This window comes from Aedes aegypti, chromosome 3 (genome assembly GCF_002204515.2).
Source record: "Aedes aegypti strain LVP_AGWG chromosome 3, AaegL5.0 Primary Assembly, whole genome shotgun sequence".
In the NCBI taxonomy this organism is placed as follows: Eukaryota; Metazoa; Arthropoda; class Insecta; order Diptera; family Culicidae; genus Aedes; species Aedes aegypti.
The window spans coordinates 390,563,123-390,583,860 of record NC_035109.1 but is presented as its reverse complement, the minus strand read 5'-3'; the positions used below and the strand labels follow the sequence as shown (position 1 = coordinate 390,583,860).

General features: G+C 36.5%; 1 protein-coding gene across 3 annotated transcripts in view; it reads right to left on the bottom strand.

Moving 5' to 3' along the window:
• The window catches only part of LOC5571620 (calpain-11), a 307,260-nt gene that overhangs the window by 272,852 nt on the left and 13,670 nt on the right, over positions 1–20,738 (bottom strand). Inside the window, exon 2 of one of the 3 annotated variants that reach the window (XM_021854158.1) lies at positions 5,716–6,005. The gene's annotated coding sequence lies outside the window, so the exon portion shown is untranslated. Of the gene's footprint in view, positions 1–5,682; positions 6,006–20,738 lie in introns of all 3 variants that reach the window. The other 2 variants (XM_021854159.1, XM_021854160.1) reach the window with 2 other exon arrangements.

The window sequence follows — 20,738 nt, the reverse complement described above, 5'->3', positions numbered from 1 at the left end:
TTTTTTTAATTCCTTGTGATGTTCGTCCGGTCTTCTTCTGTTTTTTAGATTTCTTCAGTAATTTCTCAAGATGCTCTGAGAGCTTTCTTCTAACCACAATGAATAGCTTCATGACAAAGAACGTTTGTAACCCGTTAGGTATAAAGTCGTTTGGCATAAGGTCATTTGACATAAAGTCGTTTGGCATAATGATCGTTTGGCACAATGGCTGTTTGGCATAAGAGCCGTTTGGCATAATGAGTGAATTAAAATGAGCTTATTCAAACACAATACAGTCAACTCTTCCTAACTCGATATTGAAGGGACCATCGATTTACTCCTAATCAAGATTTAGAACACATATTTTTCAAAGTTTTAACTTTTAATTTATTTATTTTTTTGACGAAATACATTCAGAATAGTGATTTTAACGTGAAAATAGTAAAATTTAACCACATTTACCTATGTGACATATTTTTATTGGACTGCAAAAATTAAAAATTGTATCACTTAGAAATTAATACTATCAATGTAATCATAATATTAAATTTAATGAAAATTATTAACATTTGGAGCACATTTGAGATATTTCATGAAAATATCGAGTTAGAGACATAAACTCACATGGGAAACTCAAACAGATCGCATCGAGTTGGAGAGGTATTGACTTACAGAGGTATCGAAGCATGCCAAGATAGAAGGGACCGCGCATTCCATCGAGAAAGGGAAAATATCGATATACACGATATCGAGTGAGGGAGAGTTGTTGGAATCAAAAGAACTGCCTATTTTTGAAAGAAGGTAAAATTTGTAGTTGAAAGAATTATTTTTCGAGCATTTTTCGAAACAAGAATTAGTGTTTGTACAAATAAATGTGTGTCGAAATATTAACATGATATAAAGCATTCTAACAGCATAGCTTGAAATAATGAGCAAAATATAAAAATAATGAATGAAATAGCAAAACATAAAAAAATGAGGCTTCACAAAATATTGTCTTATAACAATATAACTCTAAAGAACAGTCTACGTTCAAAAGGAGGGCACATTGGAGATAATTATATTATATGCTTCAGAGCCACTATTTTTTCCGATAGCGCAACTCAAAACAACAATTTTTATTTGAAAGAATACTGCCCAATTTCTGGGTGAAAAATAATATACTATTTGCAATATATTCTCAACTATCGGCAATCCATGAGTTTATTCACACAGCATAGGATTGTTGAATTAGGCGTATTTTTGATTGGTACCAAATAATTACAAAATAAGCCTAATGTCGTCAGTGGGATTAAAAAAAACCGGTATAAACAAATGTCACCTTCATAAATCCTTGGTTTCAGACTTATTATGCCAAATGACCGTTGTGCCAAATGGATTTATGTCAATTGACCATTATGCCAATCGACTTTATAACAAGCGGCTTTATGTTAAATGACCTACCATCGCAAAGAACGGCTCTACCCCATTTGGCGTAATGTCGATTGGCATAACGCCATTTGGCATAATGGTCATTTGGCATAACGCCATTTGGCATAATGGTCATTTGGCATAATCGCCGTTTGGCATAACGGCCATTTGGCATAATTCGAAGAATACATTTCCACAAGTTATTTTTCTCAACTTTCAACTCGATAAATCCAATGTATGTCATCTTCGACTCAAGACAATAGAATAGAATCTCTTCCGAGTTCCGACCGGCGCCTTCCAAGTCACACTTGTGCAAGGAATACTTTTTCGTGTCGCTCATGAAGAAGTTATATGAGAAGCATAAAATTTGGCATCATAAAGTGAGCTCGCTTCAATCAATCTAATAATGCTCTGTTTTCACTTATCTGTGATAATGCTGTAGCTCGACTTTTGACCGTGGCTTGGATACCACGAATTTTGTTGTAGTTATATGAAATTATCTAGCCTAGCCTTAAAATTAAATTGATTTTTTTGTTTCTTATGAAGACGCTTAAACTAAATATTAAGAAAAGCCAATGAAAGAGGGAAAATCTCAATAGAGATGCTTTGCATTGAATTGCCTCAAAAATCAATTGATACACGGGTAATAATTCAGTAGGGTAATTCGACTATTGTTGAACGGCTAAAAATCTTGCCTATTTTGATGTGTACTACAATTAGCGAGTATTTTATAAATTCATTGCGTTATGTTTGTTTTGAACTTTTATTGAGGAGTAATGTAATCCGCTAGAAATTATTTCGATGAAAACTGTTTTGCATAGAGCAAAAAATATTTTTTTTTTTTGAATATTTGTTCATGTGGCATTTAGTAGTTGATTTTTGCTGCTGGTTATTTGTTTGGAAATGAAGCTGAAAGATCTATAATGAAACCAAATTCATTTTTTAGCAATGGAGAAGTCATGTCCGTGTTACAAATAATTCTCTACGCCGAGGAAACTCAGCACTGCAGCACGGTATAAAAATTAAGATTCGCTAAACTACAAACTCAAAAGAACAGCTCATGTTTGAAGAAGGTGAAATTTAGGTACTAATATGAGTTAATTAGAGTGCACCAACGCATAATTTTTTATTTTGAAAAATTGGAACAATGGGGCTGCGCAATTTTGCAAATATAAGAGCGAAGACTGGAGACTTCTACTTCTACCACTTCAATTTCTCATATAGATATTCGTTAAACTAAAAAGATTCAAATCAAGTACACAGGCGTACATGGAAATTCATAGCTTGAGCCCATTCTTTCATTTGGCCAAATTTTACGCAACGATCCGGTTCGGTGTTTGTGTTTAACTACACTGACTTGCTTACGATTCTGTATTGAAATCAATTATCCTATATGGTTGGAACTCCATCTACATGATATCTCTTCAGCGATAAGGTTAACCTCAGATGTGACTTAACATTGCTGATGCTTTTGTCATCAGCCTCAAATGCTCACTTTGCGAATTTATTAAATGCGAGAGTAGCTCTGTTTGGAATGTCTCCGTAATCTACTTTTAAAATAAGCAACGAGTCGTTCTTTAAGTTATTCCTTATACTTCACATTAACTTCTTTGGACTAAAAATCGTGGTCAATATGTTTTCTTTTTTGAAAAATGCTTTACATGTCTTAGAAAACATTGCAAGCTTTGAAATGAACGTTTTGAAATGCGAAAAGATTTTTTTTTCTAAATTATGCCAAATGGCTTTATGTCAAATGTGGTAGAGCTGTTAAGAACAAACTAGGAAGGTAACATGAAGTCCTATAAGCAGTGCTGTTAAATGTCATGAATATCACTAGAATAAAAAAAATGAATTGAATTACTTTTCGTGGAAAAGGCTAACGGAAAAAAAATAAATGCTGCAGTATCTGCTGATGCTAAAGGAGGTGGGTCATTACACATAAAGACTTTCCTCATAAGGACGTTTCATAAACGGGCGTTTGGCATAATGGACAATTCGCATAAAGAAGAACAGGAGCATTTTGAAGAAGGAATTTCAAACTAATTATACCAAACGTTCTTATGCAAAACGTTCTTATGCGAAATGTCCCTCCACTGATGCTGTTTCCCCCATAAGAAAGTGCTACAAGCATTTTTTTCAAAATTTTGACATTTAACAGCACTGCATGCAGATACTTGCATATGATATGGATACTGCATTGCGGATACTAAGACGACACCTTTGTGGATTTTTCTGTGTATTTTTTGATTAAAAAAAAATGCAATCTTCATGCATTCCTTAACTTGGCCGGGGATTATATTCGGAAATCTGCTTCAGGAATTATATTTTTCTATAAATCACTTCAACTTTTTTTTAATCATTGTATAATTCGCCCGGATATCTTATAATATTTTTAAATAATTTCTCGAGATATTCATTGAGAAATTGCTTCTGATTACTCTAGAAATTCAACTATGAATATTCTCATAAACTGCTTCAAAGATCTCTCGAACACAGTTTTCTCTTGTAACTTTTGATGAAATTTATCCTAAGACTCCAAATCTCCAAAGATATCTCTTAGAGCTCCTGCAATGACTATTTAGTGACGGACTGCAAAGGTTTTCGATGAAATCCCAAAGGAAGCATCCCAGGAGTTGTTCAAGGATTTTAGCAGGAATTTCACTAAGAACAACTCCAAACCTTGCCGTGGGTAGCGATTTTCCAAGGATTTCTCTAAAGTAACTTGCAAAAAGACGTTTTAGATATTTTCCTGGGAATTTCTTGACGCATTCCATATGATTTTCGTCATAGAAGCTTGCAGAATATTTAAGATTTCATTAGTTACATAATTTTAACAGTATTTTCGGATAATTAAATAATAATAAAAAAGATCTTAAGGCAATTCCTCTAAAAATTCCTTCAGGACAATCTCTGGAACTCCATTTCCCAGATATATGACATTTTTTGAATTTTAAATAATTTAAAAAAATATTGGTTTTCCTGTTTTTGATCCTGTTGATAAAAGGTGGCTTCCAATATTTATCACAATCTGAAAATAGCTCAATTTTTGTAAAATTGTACATCTTCGAATATTTTTACTCCAGGAAGCAACATTTACAAGAAAAACTTGAGTTTTATTTAGTTTGAAAGATGTCTTTCATATATGACGAAAACTAACACATTTTACTATGTTGTTCGGAATGCTAATTCTTTTTAGTTTTTTTGCATGTCTGATACGATGATCGACGGAATCCATGAAAAATGAATATATTTCGAGACACTGGTGCAAAATTTGTAAATATATCATATAACAAATCAAGATGTCCGAAATTGGGGGATTGGTTGTCAAACACCAAAATTGTGGATAGTCCACATTTAGTTTTAATATTGTACAAAATACATTCATACTTTCAAATAATGATTATATTCGATCATGCGTGCGAGATCCAAGCAATTTTGCCGTATTCAAAATAATTACTAATAAGGTTCAAATTTAAAGCGATACGTCAACAATTTAAAGATTTTCAAACATCTCTACTTTTGAAAAGGCATGCATATTTCAAGGATGTGTTATTCTACGCAAACATTACTCTCCACAATAGCTTTCTTTTCTTCTAATATACCATTTTGATTGGACCATGGTGTCTCACTTTTTCGACTTCTCCGGTATTAGGGGATCTCCCGCTACTCAAAAACATATCAGAACTCAAGCTCTGTCAGACGCAGTATGAAAATTGCATTCAAATCAGTCAATAAATAAATGAGATCTAGCCTACCCAAGTTGATTATTTTGTATTGTTCAATGCTGTAGTTAAATTTACAGAGCAGTTGCTCAAATGCTTTATCTTCTGAATATTAAGTGAAAATCTCATGGGCATTTGAGTTTTACTGATAGAGCCCTTTGGATTGACATATGCGTATAAATGAGTCTTAAAGTAAGCTTTTTGGAGATAATAGTAGAAACACAAACCATTGTAATTCATATTTTCCCCTAGGAAATTATTTAATTTCCACATGCACAATGCTTAGATATCAGATATTTTGAATGCTGAAAGTAAACATGATAAATATATGATTTGTTTATGAAATAATAAATGATGCACCGTACGATATCTTTAATTTAGAACATAGAAATCTCCTATGAAAAAGACTTATGAATCTTCAATTCATAAAATTTTTATTTCCTTCGATGAAATCATTTCAAATCCACGGAAAGGCTGCTGGGATAACATGTCTTTCGAGAGATGTGTGCAGAATTGATGGTCATTTATTTTCGTTAACAACGGTTTCAAACACACCGTGAGCTGCATTTACCCTTATTTCATTGCTTCATTTTCACTTACGCACCAGGAGATAAAACAAGCAACTTCGGACGTTGTTCGCCCCAAACCGAACAAACATAGTTTTGTTTTACAACCGCACTTCACTTCATTTTGCTCTGGTTTTGTTTTCTTACAATAAGCACTTCGGGAGCCGCATCGGATAGCGTTTATTGCGAAGCCGCCACTAAATGGTGCGACTGCTTTAGTCGCTGGGTTGGACAGTGACGGGCGTTGCACTTTATCTAGAGCAGACTGGTGGCGAACGGTTGCAATGGGCGGCTGGGAAAAGTACGATCATCCTTCGGTTTGCATAACCTGAAAAGGTAGAGATTGGAAAATAAAAGAAAAGCTTTAGTGAAATGAACATGCCGAAGGACAGGTGGTCGTATCTCATTTGATTCATCTTGTTTCAGGAAGTTGAGAAATTGTGCGTGTACTCTGTGGAGTTGAGCATGTTAGAAAGTGAGGAAACATAAGGTCCCTAGGTTAATGTTAGTTTCTTTGGATATTTATAATAATAAAAAAAACATTTGGATCCAAATAAGCAGACGTAGAGGTCTCTCACTTATCACTCTCTGTAACAAACATGATCCGCAACACATCATAAGAGTATGATTATCGTCTACTGGTACAGCTCTGAATATATCGGGAGGATAACAGTGCATAATAAAACCCATCTAAGCAAGCTTCAAACCTGGGAGCACTTTTGCTACATATGGGATTGTTTATCAAACCCAGTAAAGTAAAACACATACCGCAATGGTAATGAATGGCGAGAAAATTGGGTTTTATTGTCCCTCTATTCTGTGGCTCTGTTTCGCAGCTGCTATTCATCAAACTTGTTACAACTTGCGATTCATTCAAACTGTTTTAAAATTTCGATGACGACAACACTGCCCATAACTGCATATTTGTAACATTCGACAAAAGTAGGCATTGAGTAAATGGAATACCAAGTGTGCATTTTATGGCAGTATGGGAGGAGACTAAAGTTTCTAAAAATTACCAGGAACTCAAAAGTGCTTATTTGAGGCTGATATTTTGTACAACTCATATCGCATATTGTCAGAAAATAATTCTGATAGAAATTTCATTGCTATCACATTACTAGGCCCATTTATAATCTCAATGTGACTGTTATGCGGTTACAATTACCAATGAGACAAAACAACATGGTATTTTTTTCGAATTTTCTAGAACAATCTCACAGATTTCAGTAAGTTGATCCAAAGTATTTATCATTTGATGACTCTCCATGGTATTAACTTCATTTTGTCAAAAATGTCGAATGTGACTGTTTTGCAGTTATGGGCAGAACAGTGACAATGTAAAATATTTTCAAACCATATAACGGTTTTGCGTGATGTAAAATGTACATTTTATTATCCTCATCAATCATCAAGAAGCTTTTATCTGCATGGCAAACTGACCATGGTTTTCTTTAGTACTATTTTCTTGTTCAGTTACATCTATTTATGAAATGTTCCAAGTTCCTTGAGCTCACTTTTTGCTCAAGTTCATTACGAGAACTGCAACAACTGCTCTTCGCTAATTCATTACACAAATTTGTTTGCATTAGATTCCATGACCGTACGTACGAAGAACGATTCGCCTTCAACCTAATGTCTCCAATTACCGTTTTGTCATCCATTTTTTTCAGTCGGTTCGATTCCACGGATATTTCATGGCCTGTTGTTGCCGAAGTTGTCCGCCAGCTACTCAATCGACCTCCTGCCGAGACAAGCTATTTTTGCCACCGTGCCAAGAAGCCACTTTACCGCAACATTGGGCAACCAGGCAGTGCGGTTCTTTTTTTAGCTTCGCAAATCTTTCTCCGATTTTTCTATTATGTTTGCCTCCGGCCAGTATTGACCACCATCCTCGGAGTTGATGATGGTGGTCTTGAAGTCTCGGTCGCACAGTAAAGATCCCATCATCTCAACACATATACCTACAATGTTGCCCCTTTTTCTTTGCTGTCCCACACGAGTGTTTAAATTTCATCGCTCTGATTGATGAAGCAATAGTGCGAGAAGAAAAAGCTTGTTGGTGCGGAGTTTTCCATTAACCCTTTTGTGTGCTCGTGGTCCTCTGCTAATAGATCGACTACCATGTGGATCAAGCAGATAGATGTGATGAAATGGACTGGAGATCTTATGAGTGGAAGTCTAGAATATGAACAAGAAGAAATGATTAATTATGTCATCGTCATTTGATGATATAATAAAACAAAATAAGAGCATTGCGCATTGTACCTTCATGCTGTGCGTACACGAATTCTCTCTGCTCTTGGAAGTTTTTAAAAACTACCTAAAGCAATAAAACAGTTCTTTTCAGTGCTGAAATAAAAAACAGTACTTTTCAGTACTATTTTTTCTACTATTATTCCCTTTACGATCCTTGTTTGGGTCCGTGCCTTCGATTTTTCGATGGATCCGTTGGCGAAAACTAGCGATGGTATTCCTTCATGGACACCGTCTTGGAAGAAAACCTCTCAGGAGGTCTCGTCTTCTTTCGTTTATTCACTAAACTCGGTTGCAACTACAAACAAAAGGAAGGGTGAATCTCTGAATTCACTACTTTCTTCCAAAAAAGTGGGATTTAAAATTGTCACTAAACGTGGAAAGAATGGAAGATATGACGTTTCTCCGGAATGCGCGCTTTCTTCCAAGGGTGAAATGGACAATGTTGATAATTGCATCGAAATGAGCAATCAGTTCGATGCTCTAGACAATTTTTCCGAACATCAAATCGAAGCAGTCTCTAAGGGGTCTATTTTGTAAATCGAGCAGATTCATGTGACTCGTCTTTAGCCACTGTCGATCAAAGTAAGCATGCATATTTTAGATGTCATCCGTCGACTCCCATAGTAATCCAGTCACATAGAGTGACAACTGTCGAAAAACTCGAGTGACAGAGCCGTGTCGAGCAAATATTTTGGTCGACAGTGACTCCAGTCGAGTCACTTTGATCGACTCGACTTATAAAATAAGGCCCTTAGGCAGGATATCTTCAATTCCATCAGCGGAATCAAGGTTTCCTTCCAAATCGCAAAAAAGGAGAGTGTCGCGTTTTGCCGGAAACTCATATAGATCGCGAGTTTCTTCTCAAACATCTTAAAGAGAAGAAGTACTTTTATTATTTTTTTTACTATTTATGACGACAATGTTTTTCAAAGTAATGTTGAAAAGTCTCTCAAGTGACTATAAGTCACCTGAAGAGATCAAAAATGGAATAAATAACTTTGAATTTCCTCAGTCTACGTAATCATAATGAAAAAAAAACCTAATCTGGCATTCTTCGGAAAGGGCTTTCTCTAGAATGTTATTGCTCACCTTAACAAAAGTGATCTAAATAATTTAGGGCCCTATTTTATAAGACGAGTCGATCAAAATGACTCGACTGGAGTCACTGTCGACCAAAAAATTCGCTAAACACGGCCCTGTTACTCGAGTTTTTCGACAGTTGTCACTCTATGTGACTAGATTACTATGGCAGTCGACGGGTGACATCTGAAATATGCATGCTTACTTTGATCGACAGTGACAACAGATGAGTCACATGAATCTGCTCGATTTACAAAATAGACCCCTTACTTTGATCAACAATGACTACAGACGAGTCACACAAATCTGCTCGATTTACAAAATAGACCCCTTAAAAGCTATAGAAAAAGTAACACTTATGTTCGATGTCCGTGTGACATGGGAATACTTCTGGAAACCTGGAGGCCATTTCCAGAACCTCACTTAGTACCGTCGGTGCAAAAGTGGGATCATCGTACCAAACATTGTCACTTGGATGCTAAATGCATGATTTTTGAAGATTCTTCTCACGTTAAGGATGTCTGTTCTGTGAAGGAAGATACCAAAGAAGTTTGTTTGCGCAAATTGCGGTAGTAGCCATAAGTTTAATTTTTGGGATTGTCCTTCTCGTAAACAAATTGTCGAGGATTGTACCAAACAGTTGAACAGCAACGTTTTTCGTAACCGGATTTCCCCAGGCATTTTCCCAGACAATTCTCATTATTTTTCCGTATCTTTATTTATAAAATTCTAACATAAAATGTACCTACTTCTAGTTTCAAATCTTCTTCTGGTTTCAATTTTTCAACTGAATAATTGAATCAAACAGTTAATGCAATGTTCAAAACCATCAAAATGGCTGAGACAGTCCAAGTTGGTGTAAAATTGACTAATAAACCTGTTATTATGCTTCTTTACTGAATCCAAAAGTTTTATAAATATTATTTATTGAAATGCAATGGTAACGAACACGAGCTATTTTTTTTTAATAGCTAATAACATACATAGAACAATTATTACTGAAACTTATAACAGTTATCTCTCCCTTACTCGATATTCCGTATCTCGATATTGAGTTAGAGAACCATAGTAAAAGTTGGTTTTCATGGCTAACTCGATGGTCCCTTGGATCGCAGGTGCATTGCTCTTATGTTCTGTAACTCGATATCTCCCTAACTCGATGGTCCCTTCAATATCGAGTAAGAGAGAGTTGACTGTATTACTGAAACCTGGATTCAAACTCCTTTTTGGTTTATCGTAATGCAGCCCACAGACGCTCAGACAGTTTGACTAACATTGACTCCGCTCTCAAGTTAGTCAAACTGATTTATGTTGCTGCAACCGTGACTGACTGTCAAAGTTCGTTGCAGCAACACTATATTTCTTCGCATGTTTTGAATGTTCTCGGCAAGTCTAGTAAATATTTGATTGTTATTTTTACCAATTGTGTAGCTGTGAGGGGATAATAAAGAAAGAAAAGAGCGAGTGCGATTTATTTAGTGTTGAAACTGTTTGCCTATCATACCTACATCGCTTCCACAACAACTGTATTGTGGAAGAGTAGAGATGTGGGAAGGCTATCAACGTGTCATTCTCACTCAAGTGAGTTACTACTACAGAGAGGCAGTAACACTCTAATATAAATTGACGCTTATATTTAGCTGTTCGGTAATCCAATCCGCATGGTTATTAAATTAATTAACTCATTACGCGTGGTAAATGAGTTAATTAATTTATTCAAAATTTAAGTACTGGAAGAGATGGATATTGATGAGGGATTCCAGTTATAATTCGCACGAAGTATTTCGACAAAACTCTAAAATTATGAAGGGTCCCTGTCAGGGATTATTCTGAACTGTCATCGATATGGGAATGGCTATGGTAATTTCTTCAAAGCAAAAGAATAAAAAAAACCTCCTACACGGGACTCCACCACAACTTCCTATATAGATTTCACTTGCATTTTTATGAGAGGTTCCCTCAGGTTACTCTCAGGGGATGCTTCTAGAGAATCTTCAATAAATTATTTTATAAATTTTTCCAGTGTTTCCTTCAAAGATTTACCCATGTATTCCTGAAGGGACCCTACGAGGTATTTGACCTGGGTTTTTTGAAGTTATTACTCCAAGATTCTACGCGAAGTTTCTCCGAGGATTCCTAAAGGAATTTATCCATCAATTCCTTTCAGTATTTCTTGAAGGTTTTTTTTTTTTTCAAGGAATCCACCACCAATCACTTCAGAGAATCCTGTAGGAACTCCTTTAGGGATTGTTTTAAAAGTTCTTCCAGAGATATATTAATGAATTTCTCCAGGATTCCACAATAAATTACTCAATGATTTTTTCCAGAAATTTTCCAAAAGATCCTTCCAGGTATTCAACTTGAAATGCTTTTGTTTAATCCTGTGAATAAATATCTGTGAAATCCCTCGAGGAATAATCTTTCGGAATTTTGTAGATGCCATCCTGATACATATAGTAGAGAAAGAAAGAGTTTCTAGTTCATTCCTTCGTGGAAGTCCTGGTCGATTCTCTCTTGGACATATTGGTGGTTTTCCAGAAAAAAAATCTTTTTCACTTGTGGAATTATTTGGTTAATTTCCTGGAGGAATTTCTCATAACCCTGCAAAATTACCAAGAATACCCTACAAAATTACCAGGAATACCAAGTAGAATCTCTGAAGGAACTCCTACAGGATTTCCTACAGAAACTTTTGATATTCTTGAAGGTTCCTTCCTGATGAAATATTTGAAAGAAGTCCTAAGAAAATCCATAGAAGGACTCCCAATGGAACCCCTAGAGGAACTCCTGCATTAAACCCTAGAAGAACTTCTGATGTAATCCCTGGAGGAACTACATAGAATTCTCATGCAGGAAATTTTGTTGGAGTTCTTGGTGGAATCTCTGATGGAATCCCTGGAAAGGCTTTAAAAGGAATTCTATTACCTGGATGAATTCTCGGTGAAATTCCTGATGGATTCCTTGTAGGAATTCCTTGTACAATCCCAGAAGGAATCTGTATTGAACTATTGATGGAATCAGCGGTATAACTGCTGGTGTATTTGCTAAAGAAATAGATTATGGAAAAACGCCAGTGGAATAGGGTAGGTGTACCAGCTATGGCCATAGTGGTTCATTATTTCGCCATACGTGATATCTTGAACGCCTTCACATTTTGAATTTTTTTTTGTGTTTTAGCATTTCACTGCTATCAAGGAAAAGGATAAATCTTGATGTTCAAACATTCAAAAAGATTAAAAATGTAAAATCTATCCAAATTTTGCATACGGCCAAATAGGGAAACACTATGGCCATAACTGGTATATTTACCCTATATAGAAACAACTCTAGAGCACACATTTGCTAAATCATCATGTCGTCGACTCTGTGTAAATTCATACATTTTGACTTGCCACCCATCTGCATCGGTAGTTCATGAACCCGTCGAAGCTTCAATTTGGTATGCTGTCTTAGATATTCGTACAACATCCTCACAGACGGTACGATCTGTTCGTCAAACATAAGGCTCCGCCCACCGGTGGTTTGAGCAAAATCAAACTCGTTTGTTTTTGGCCGACCGATTCGCCAACCGTCAAATCGGTTTCACAAACTGTCAAATTGGTTCGTCAAGCAGCATCATACACGGTCAAACATAGCAATAACTTGAGCATCAACCTGGGGGCGGATTCAATGTTGGTCAAACCGTCTAAGCGTCTGTGGGCTGCATAATGATCGACTGGATGGAACATGTAGTGGAGTTGCTATTATCATTCATAGGTGTATAAAACAACAATTTGAACCCAAAGTTTTTGAAACTTTGGGTGTTTCTGTTGGAACTCAGCTGGGTAAATATATTTTCATAGCTACTGCCCTACCGCTCCGGTGAGATGTAAGCCGTGAGTGCAGGTGACAGCGAGAGGTGAAAAAGAAAGAGAAGGAGAGATGAAAGATGTCGTGGAACTGTCATCAGTAAAGGAGATGTGAATAAAAACAAAAACAGGAAGGAATAGAGATAAATGAAAGGATCAATAATAGTAGTAGAAGCATTAGCCTTAGAATGCTAATGTCGTGACTGGTCGTGTGACCAACATCTAGTTTACCACGCTCTGACAGCTTGAGTACTGGGTCTATAAGTGTCAAATTATTTTTGTAACCATAATAAAACATTTTCTACAGCATGGCACTAAACAAACAATGAAAAACTTCAATAGTAATAATATAATTATTCTGTTTTGTGATAACCGCGCCACTAGCGTTCTACTACTTATGTTTCTGTTATAATAGTGAACGAAGCAGTTGAACGGGAAATTACCGGTAGGTATTATACAAATTATCCGACAGTTGTTAATGGAAAAAAGTTGTTAGATGATTGCAGGACGTTTCGAGGTCTATTACAGCTACGATCGAAGATGGGCTGAACGATCTTCGGTTCCGAGAAGCGAAAGCCAACGGTGCAGACGTGTTTGAATTTACACTCCATCACACCGGTGAGTAACCAGGAGCTCCATTCTCAATTAAGAGAACGTTTTCGAAAATTCCAGGAAGACTTATTTGGAAGAGGTGAGAACTGTTATAAAAAAAAATAAAAAAAATGGTGGCGATGATTGAATTTTCAACATCCTCATCAAGAAACTTCCAGAGAGTATCATTTTTGGTTGATATATTTAATAAATGTTATCAGCTGGCATATTTTTTGACAAATGGAAAAATGCCAAGGTTGTTTAAATTAATTTTCAAACCGGACAAAAATCCTGCAGAAACTTTCTGCTATCGTCCAATGAGCTTGCTTTCAGTAAACTTTTGGAAAAAGTCATTTTTAACAGAATGAGGGTTAACGTCAATGAAAATTCAATGCATTTTATGGTAATTTTACAAAATAAACCTTAGAAGTATCCTAACCATCTTGAGACAACTCCACGCCTTCAAATGTTCCTCTATGAAGAGGTCAATGCAAGTCTACCGCATTTGAATTAAATTTTCAAAAACAATAGCGTTACAACGGATTATTTTAATTCCGATCAATTCTTCCTCATGCCTCCGAAGCGTGGGTAATTATGAGCACCGGAGGTGGGCTAAAACACTTTCTTGGTCAAGTAACGGAAATTGGTTTAAATCCGTCAAATGAAATGGACAAAAAACACAAAGCGCTGCAATTGGAAACGGACAGAGAGAAAACAAAAAGTACATCAAAGCGATCTTCAAGCAGTAAGAATCATAGCAAGTACAAGACTGCACGGGGCCCAATGGCAATGGAGTGTTAATACCGCGCGAAGAACGATGAGCTAATAAGGAACAAGCGGTTAATGAACGAACGAAGCAAACGGAGGTGGAGGAAAGAAAGCAACTGCACCAAGAGACACAAAAAATATGTCGCTGTGTGTCTTTCGGATGCGAAAAGAAATGGGGGATGTGATTTTACGGCACTAAATATTGCGGTGCCGCTCGGTTGGACGTCAAAGTCGGGAGTTTTCTGGGTCAATGGGTAAGGTGGAAATTAATTAATGTTTTGATTTTATAATTTCCTATCGCCGGCTGCAATCTGGGTTGCAGATAAAAAAAACAAGGGGTTTCCCTGTGGCGCATAGGTCTGGCAATTGAAGGCGTATTTTTTTCTAAACTAAATTAAGTCATAAATTTGGAAATTCTGACAACCGTTAAGTATATGGTTCACACAGTTGTTGGATGGATTGAATTGTATTCAGTTTGACCTAGTGAATTTCTATGGGTGACCAGAAAATTTTCCTCGGTAGTGTTTAGTGTCAATTCATTCAAGTCCTAAGAATCTATCATTCAAATATCAGAAATTATCCAAATAAAAATAAAACTTGTGAGTAGATAAAATACCGAATTTAGTACTATAGCATTTAATTCCACTAGAGTTTGTATCCTTTGACAGATACGCGTATTTCGACCTCAACTGTAACGTCGCCTTCAGTGTCATGTAGTCTAGTACACGACACTGAAGACGGTTTTACAGTTGAGGTCGAAATACGAATTATTTCACACTCGTAGTAATCACCTGATCCTTCCTGGAGTATCGCAATATAGACACCGACCTGTTAATGCTTCCAGTGGACGGTTATGTCCTTTGAAGGAAGCCCAGTGGCAAGCCGAAACATGTTCCTGAAGAAAAGTTTGCCGGACTGAAGTGGGAATTGAACCCACACTACTAGAATCGATGCGGCTAAATGCTTGGTAGCACTAACCGCACGGCCACGAGGCCCACAATATGATAAGGGAATGCGGAAGCAGTCATTTAAATGGAAATCTACGGTGACATTTTTTACAGCATACAGTGGGTCATATGCACGCAAAATATTAAAAAAATAAAAGAGTTTTTTTTTTCACTCACGAATCGTCCAAAAAAGTTGACTATCTAAAATAAATATTTAAAGTAGCTTCATATAGGGCTTCGGATCCTATTATTGACACTTTTGATTCACTTCGGCAGTGGGTTTTTTTGAAAGCAACAGATCTCATATTTGGTCGTACTAAAGCGCTTCTTATTGCAAAGTTTCAGACAATTTGGCCGAGAAAAACCCCACATGCCAAAGTGAATCATGGAAGTGCCCAAGTAGCTCTGCACCCTATATAAAAAATATATCATTCATAAACTGTTATGATCTATAAATTGACGCTTATATTGATCTGTTCGGTAATCCAATCCGCATGATTATTAAATAAATTAACTCATTAGGCGTGGTTAAGATGGATAAATTACACTGCGGAACACGTTTTTGTCTCAAGCACCAAAATACCGCTATTCACTCAATTAAGGGTTGCTGAATCCAATGCCGTTTTCAAAAATATCATAGCACGTCTAGTTTTTGAGATATTTGCTGTTGAAAATGCAAAAGTTGACTATTTTAGCCAACTTGCATGCAAGTTTGCGAGCTTGTAAGGCAATTTATTTGCATAATTTGCCGCAGAATTCAAACTTTATGTGTATAACATTACATATCGACAAAGTTTGTAACACTTTCGACGCGAAAAATTTGTTTTCTGATGGTTTAAAAAAGTATTGTATTTTCCCATATAAGAGAAACGAAGAATTTTGTATGGAGACAGCAAACATGTCAAAAAAATCGGTTTAATCAAATTTAATTGCGCAATTTCATCCAAGTTTAATCCAAAATAAAAATTCAAGTGCAAAATAGCATGCTTAGTTGATTAGATCACAAAAAAGTTTGATAAATTATACTTTAAATTTTATGTAAACATCAATAAAATCAGTGTTTTATACAACTTTGGCGACCTGTAGCTAAAAACTGTGACGTGCTGGAACATTTCTGACAATGGCATCAGATTCAGCAACCCGTCTCTACTCGAGACACATAATTTGATCCTTGAGACACGCAAAAATGTAATTTTTGTTACGCTGTGTTATGGGTGAAATTATGAAAAATAAAGTACACGTGCTCGGCTGAGATTCGAACCCAGGACTTTTGTATGCTAGACGAGCGCTTCACCAACTAAGCTACCAAGCCATAAATCCCCTTTTGTTTGCTAGACGAGCGCTTTACCAACTAAGCTACCGAGCCATAAATCCCAAAAAGCAGCGAAGTGACAACGAGTGCGTCAGCGAGCAGAATAACGGCAGTTAATGGCGCACCATAAAAAGCCAGAAAGAGAAGAATGCAGCACGTAAGGTGAAGAATAGAAAGAGATAGGAACCTCAGAAGAAAAGAAAAGCGGCGGTCAGCCCGTGAGAGGTTCATGGGTGATCCTCTTGTCATTGCGGCAAGTGACAAGACAACCTACGGGCCGACTCTCAGGAGAGTGAGGAGGAGCCAGAGCTGAATGAGCTGAGTAAAAACGTGGTCGCGAAGTCGCTAGGTAACGAGGCAAGTGTGAGAGCTTTATCCCAGGAGGCAGTGATCGAATGTAGAGAACTGAACGAGATCACAACAGAAGACGACGTGAAGGATGCAGTGTTGTCTCAATGTAACCTGGAAGAAGCACCGCAGTCAATCCGGCTGAGGAAATCTTGAAATAACACCTGGAAGAATCATTTAAGGTTTTTTTACTGGAAGTCCTGGATAATTAGTGCTGCGATTGTTCAAAGAAATCCTTGATGAGTTTTCGAGAGATCCTCCTGGAAAATATCCTAGCTACGCCAATGGAGATCAAATTGAGAGCTCATTCGGGTATACTGTTTTGACGCATATTCCAAACATTTAAGGCCAACAGTGACTTCAAAAGCATATGATAGGCATAAATTAGCTGATATTTGTGAAAATTCTAATTTCCTAGCAAAATCTAACTGTTAGCTGTCAGGTGTGCCGATAAAATCGTTTATTTAAATTTGTTAAGTATGGTTTTGAAGTAAAAGTATGGAACAACATTTTGATTCAAATGCCGAACACTGTGTTATTTCTGTCTCATATTCTGAACACCTTGATTCCGAACAATACGAATAAACCGAATTCAAATGAATAATTTCGCAAATAAATTTATCTGATCTAGTTTTGATGACCTCGAACTAGAGAATCGTCACTACTCTCTAAGTATAAAATGGATACAAATACCTAAAAATTATATTGCAATTGACTGCCATTTTCTGACAATTAGGTGAAAAATTTCAACCAAATCGCCATACAAAAACTAAGTGTTCCGAATATGAGTCTGTTCGGAATTTGAGACAAAACTGTATGTTTGTTTGATATTGAAATGAGCATTTGACTGTATTATGTTTCATGCTATCATAGCTTTACTAGATGAAGCAATTACAATTTATAGTTATACAAACTTTTAAATCAACAACAATTTGAAAAGATAGCAAAATTAAATCAAAGTATGATATCGAAAATAATAAAGATAAATTGATATCAAATTATGATGACAAATTGAGACTGAAAACAGGATATGTTTTCGACTTGCTTTCGTTTTGATGTTGGACTCTGCTCGGGTACCTAAGCCCTTATAAAAATCTAATGATGTTATATATTCATTGTGTTCCATGATGATAGTTTGCCCGAAAATTACAATTTTCACATCTAAACACAACCAAACGCTATGAATAAGTCTAATTTTTGACAGAGGTCATATTTTCTGAAAAGTATAGGACTATGCTATTCACACAATGCGACTCCTGACAAAAATTCAAAAAAAAAAACCGGGTAATTCCAAAGATAACGAATTTAAGAGGTATTGTGAAGCTTATCGTCATACGGCAATTCCTGGCTCAATTCTCGTACAGGGCAGGAAGATTTCGCTAAAATTTTGAAAACCATTTTCTGAAATGTCATGACAAAGAAGCTCAAAACATTGAAATTTAACTTCTCGAATAAAATAATGTCCCATTAAGAATAGTTTTTCATAAGATATGATAAATTGTTCGCATATTTCTATCTTTGTTGAAATTAAATAGCTTGCCAAAAAGCTAAGACAACAGAAAACTAAATCTGCAATGCTCTTTGCAACATCTGATGCAGTGGTCCTCAGCCTAACGGACTATGCGGGCCAACTCAATGCTTTGAAATCATAGCGCGGGCCGCAAGATAAGTTAGGTCGATAAAAATATTATTATTTTAACTTTTTAACTAGCAGCTCATTTTTTTACCGCAAAATAGATATTCATATCGCGATAACTTTCTTGTTTCTCGATATTTTTGCACCATATTTTGACAAGTTCTCAAAAAACTCTTCTAGTCGGAGAATGTGTGTCGATTTTGATGATTATTTATCTGGATCCGGAGTTTTTACAAAATTCCTTGGAGGACCGTCGTGTAGCAATAATCAACGTAAATTTCGCGGACTAAAGAATTGCTATCGTAGTAATCAAATATTCACTATTCGGAACAATTCATCAATGAGAGTATGTTGTGAAAAAAGAGTAATGAGCGTTAAGGTTTCTGGTACCACGCTGGTCAAATAAAGATCTTCAAAACTTCAAAAAACATCATTCCGTAATTTTCAGATATCTCCAAAAATACTTAACCGATTTGTTTGATTAATTCAGAGTAGGAATCTCGTTTTGAATATTTATTTATCGGTAAAAAATGAAGCTGCTGGTAGAGGGGTAAATGTCCGAAACCACTTGGAAGGTACAAAAAGAGGGATAAAAATAACTAAGAAAAAAATAGCTAAAAAAAGGAATTTCTTAAGTTTTTATTTTAAAAATTCATCTTTGCCCTTTTTAATCGTCTTCTGAATCATCATTTAAGCTGTATTTAACTTCAAAAACATGAAATAGAGTGTTCAAGAAAATATGGATCTGTTTTTTTATTCCCTTCAGAATTTTTAATTTTTCAGAAGGAAAAGGGGTGGTTGACATCAAAGAAAGTTAGTATTTGTATCAGCCTAATGATTAATATTAATGACTCCACATTAAATTGAAAAAAATCTATCCTTAGCAAAGCTCTCTCCAGGATAATATCATGGTCCAAATAGTACAGAAAACTGTTTTTACGCGGTTTATATAAAAAACAGAACACAGAACTACAGAAACCTTTTCACGCGTTGGAACAGTCTTGAATTTACAATACAATTGAGATTTTTAGAGGATGTTCTGTTCTTTCCATAGTTGATTGAAACAATCTATTTTTCAGTAATTTTTGATAGTTATTCAAATGTTCAACATCGAAAATATTCAAACAAATCCGCTATGATTTTAACAACCAACTTTCTATTAAAATCATGCGGGCCACATTATAATAGAACTCAAAATTCGTTTGCGGGCCGCACAAAACCTTCTCGCTGGCCGCATGCGGCCCGCGGGCCGCACTTTGGTGACCACTGATCTGATGCATCGCAAATAAAGGAGTGAAGTTACAAAAGAAGCAAAAAGATGAGGGTCCAGCCCATCAGCTGCTAGCAATAGCCCAGTGGCGAAAAGACCGTTTCTCTGTCCATTCGTAATTTTGAAATTTGAACTAATTATCATGTTTTAGTCTGTTTCATTCACGCCACATCTTTCCATAGTTGGTCTGCGACTCTAAACCGTTTTGCAATAACTATTAGGTTGCACTGTGCCATCGTCTTTTCTACTGCAGTTGCATATTGTATTCTTCCTTCTATGCCATCAACGAAAGCCACACTAATCTGCGAGATCGATTTATGAAATCAAGAAACACTTTGGAGGTGTGCCGGCCGCCGCTCGACTTTTGATGTGCCCGAATGATGTTTGTTGTTACCTCATTATCGTTCGCCAATTCCATAATGACATAATTTCTGTTATGATTCAATCAGTCCTGCTCGGATCCGGATCATTATCTCGATATGCTTCTGCTTTGCTGCACTCAGTGTACTGGCTTTTTTGTTAAGCCGCATACGCATTCCGATCTCGAACCTGGAGGCATTCGATGGATTGTTTGTTTTCCGGCCACGCCTGTTCGCACGCAGCTTCATTTAAATGGCGAAAATCGAGCCGAAACGATCGACTGCAGAAAAAAATCGCTACTCAGTCGGCAATCAATCGCTTTCATGTCGGGCAGTGAAATCAATCAAGGCATCTTCCACGATTCGCGATCCGGCACGGCTGCTTGTGCAGATTGGCTGAGGAAAATGATGCATTACCGTGACAAAAGTGTGAATGGGTTTGGCTGCTGAAATGATGGGGTGAGGCAGGCAAGCGCGGAAAATTGCGCAAACTGACTGACCAGCTCGGAACAGTGACGCATTTATGCAAAGTGATATTCATGCATTTTCTAAAAAAGGAACACTATCTCGGCTGAACTGATCTATTATCTCCGGTGGAACCAGTAAAATCAGTTGCCCCCTCCGAGCAGAGGAGAGAAGCGAC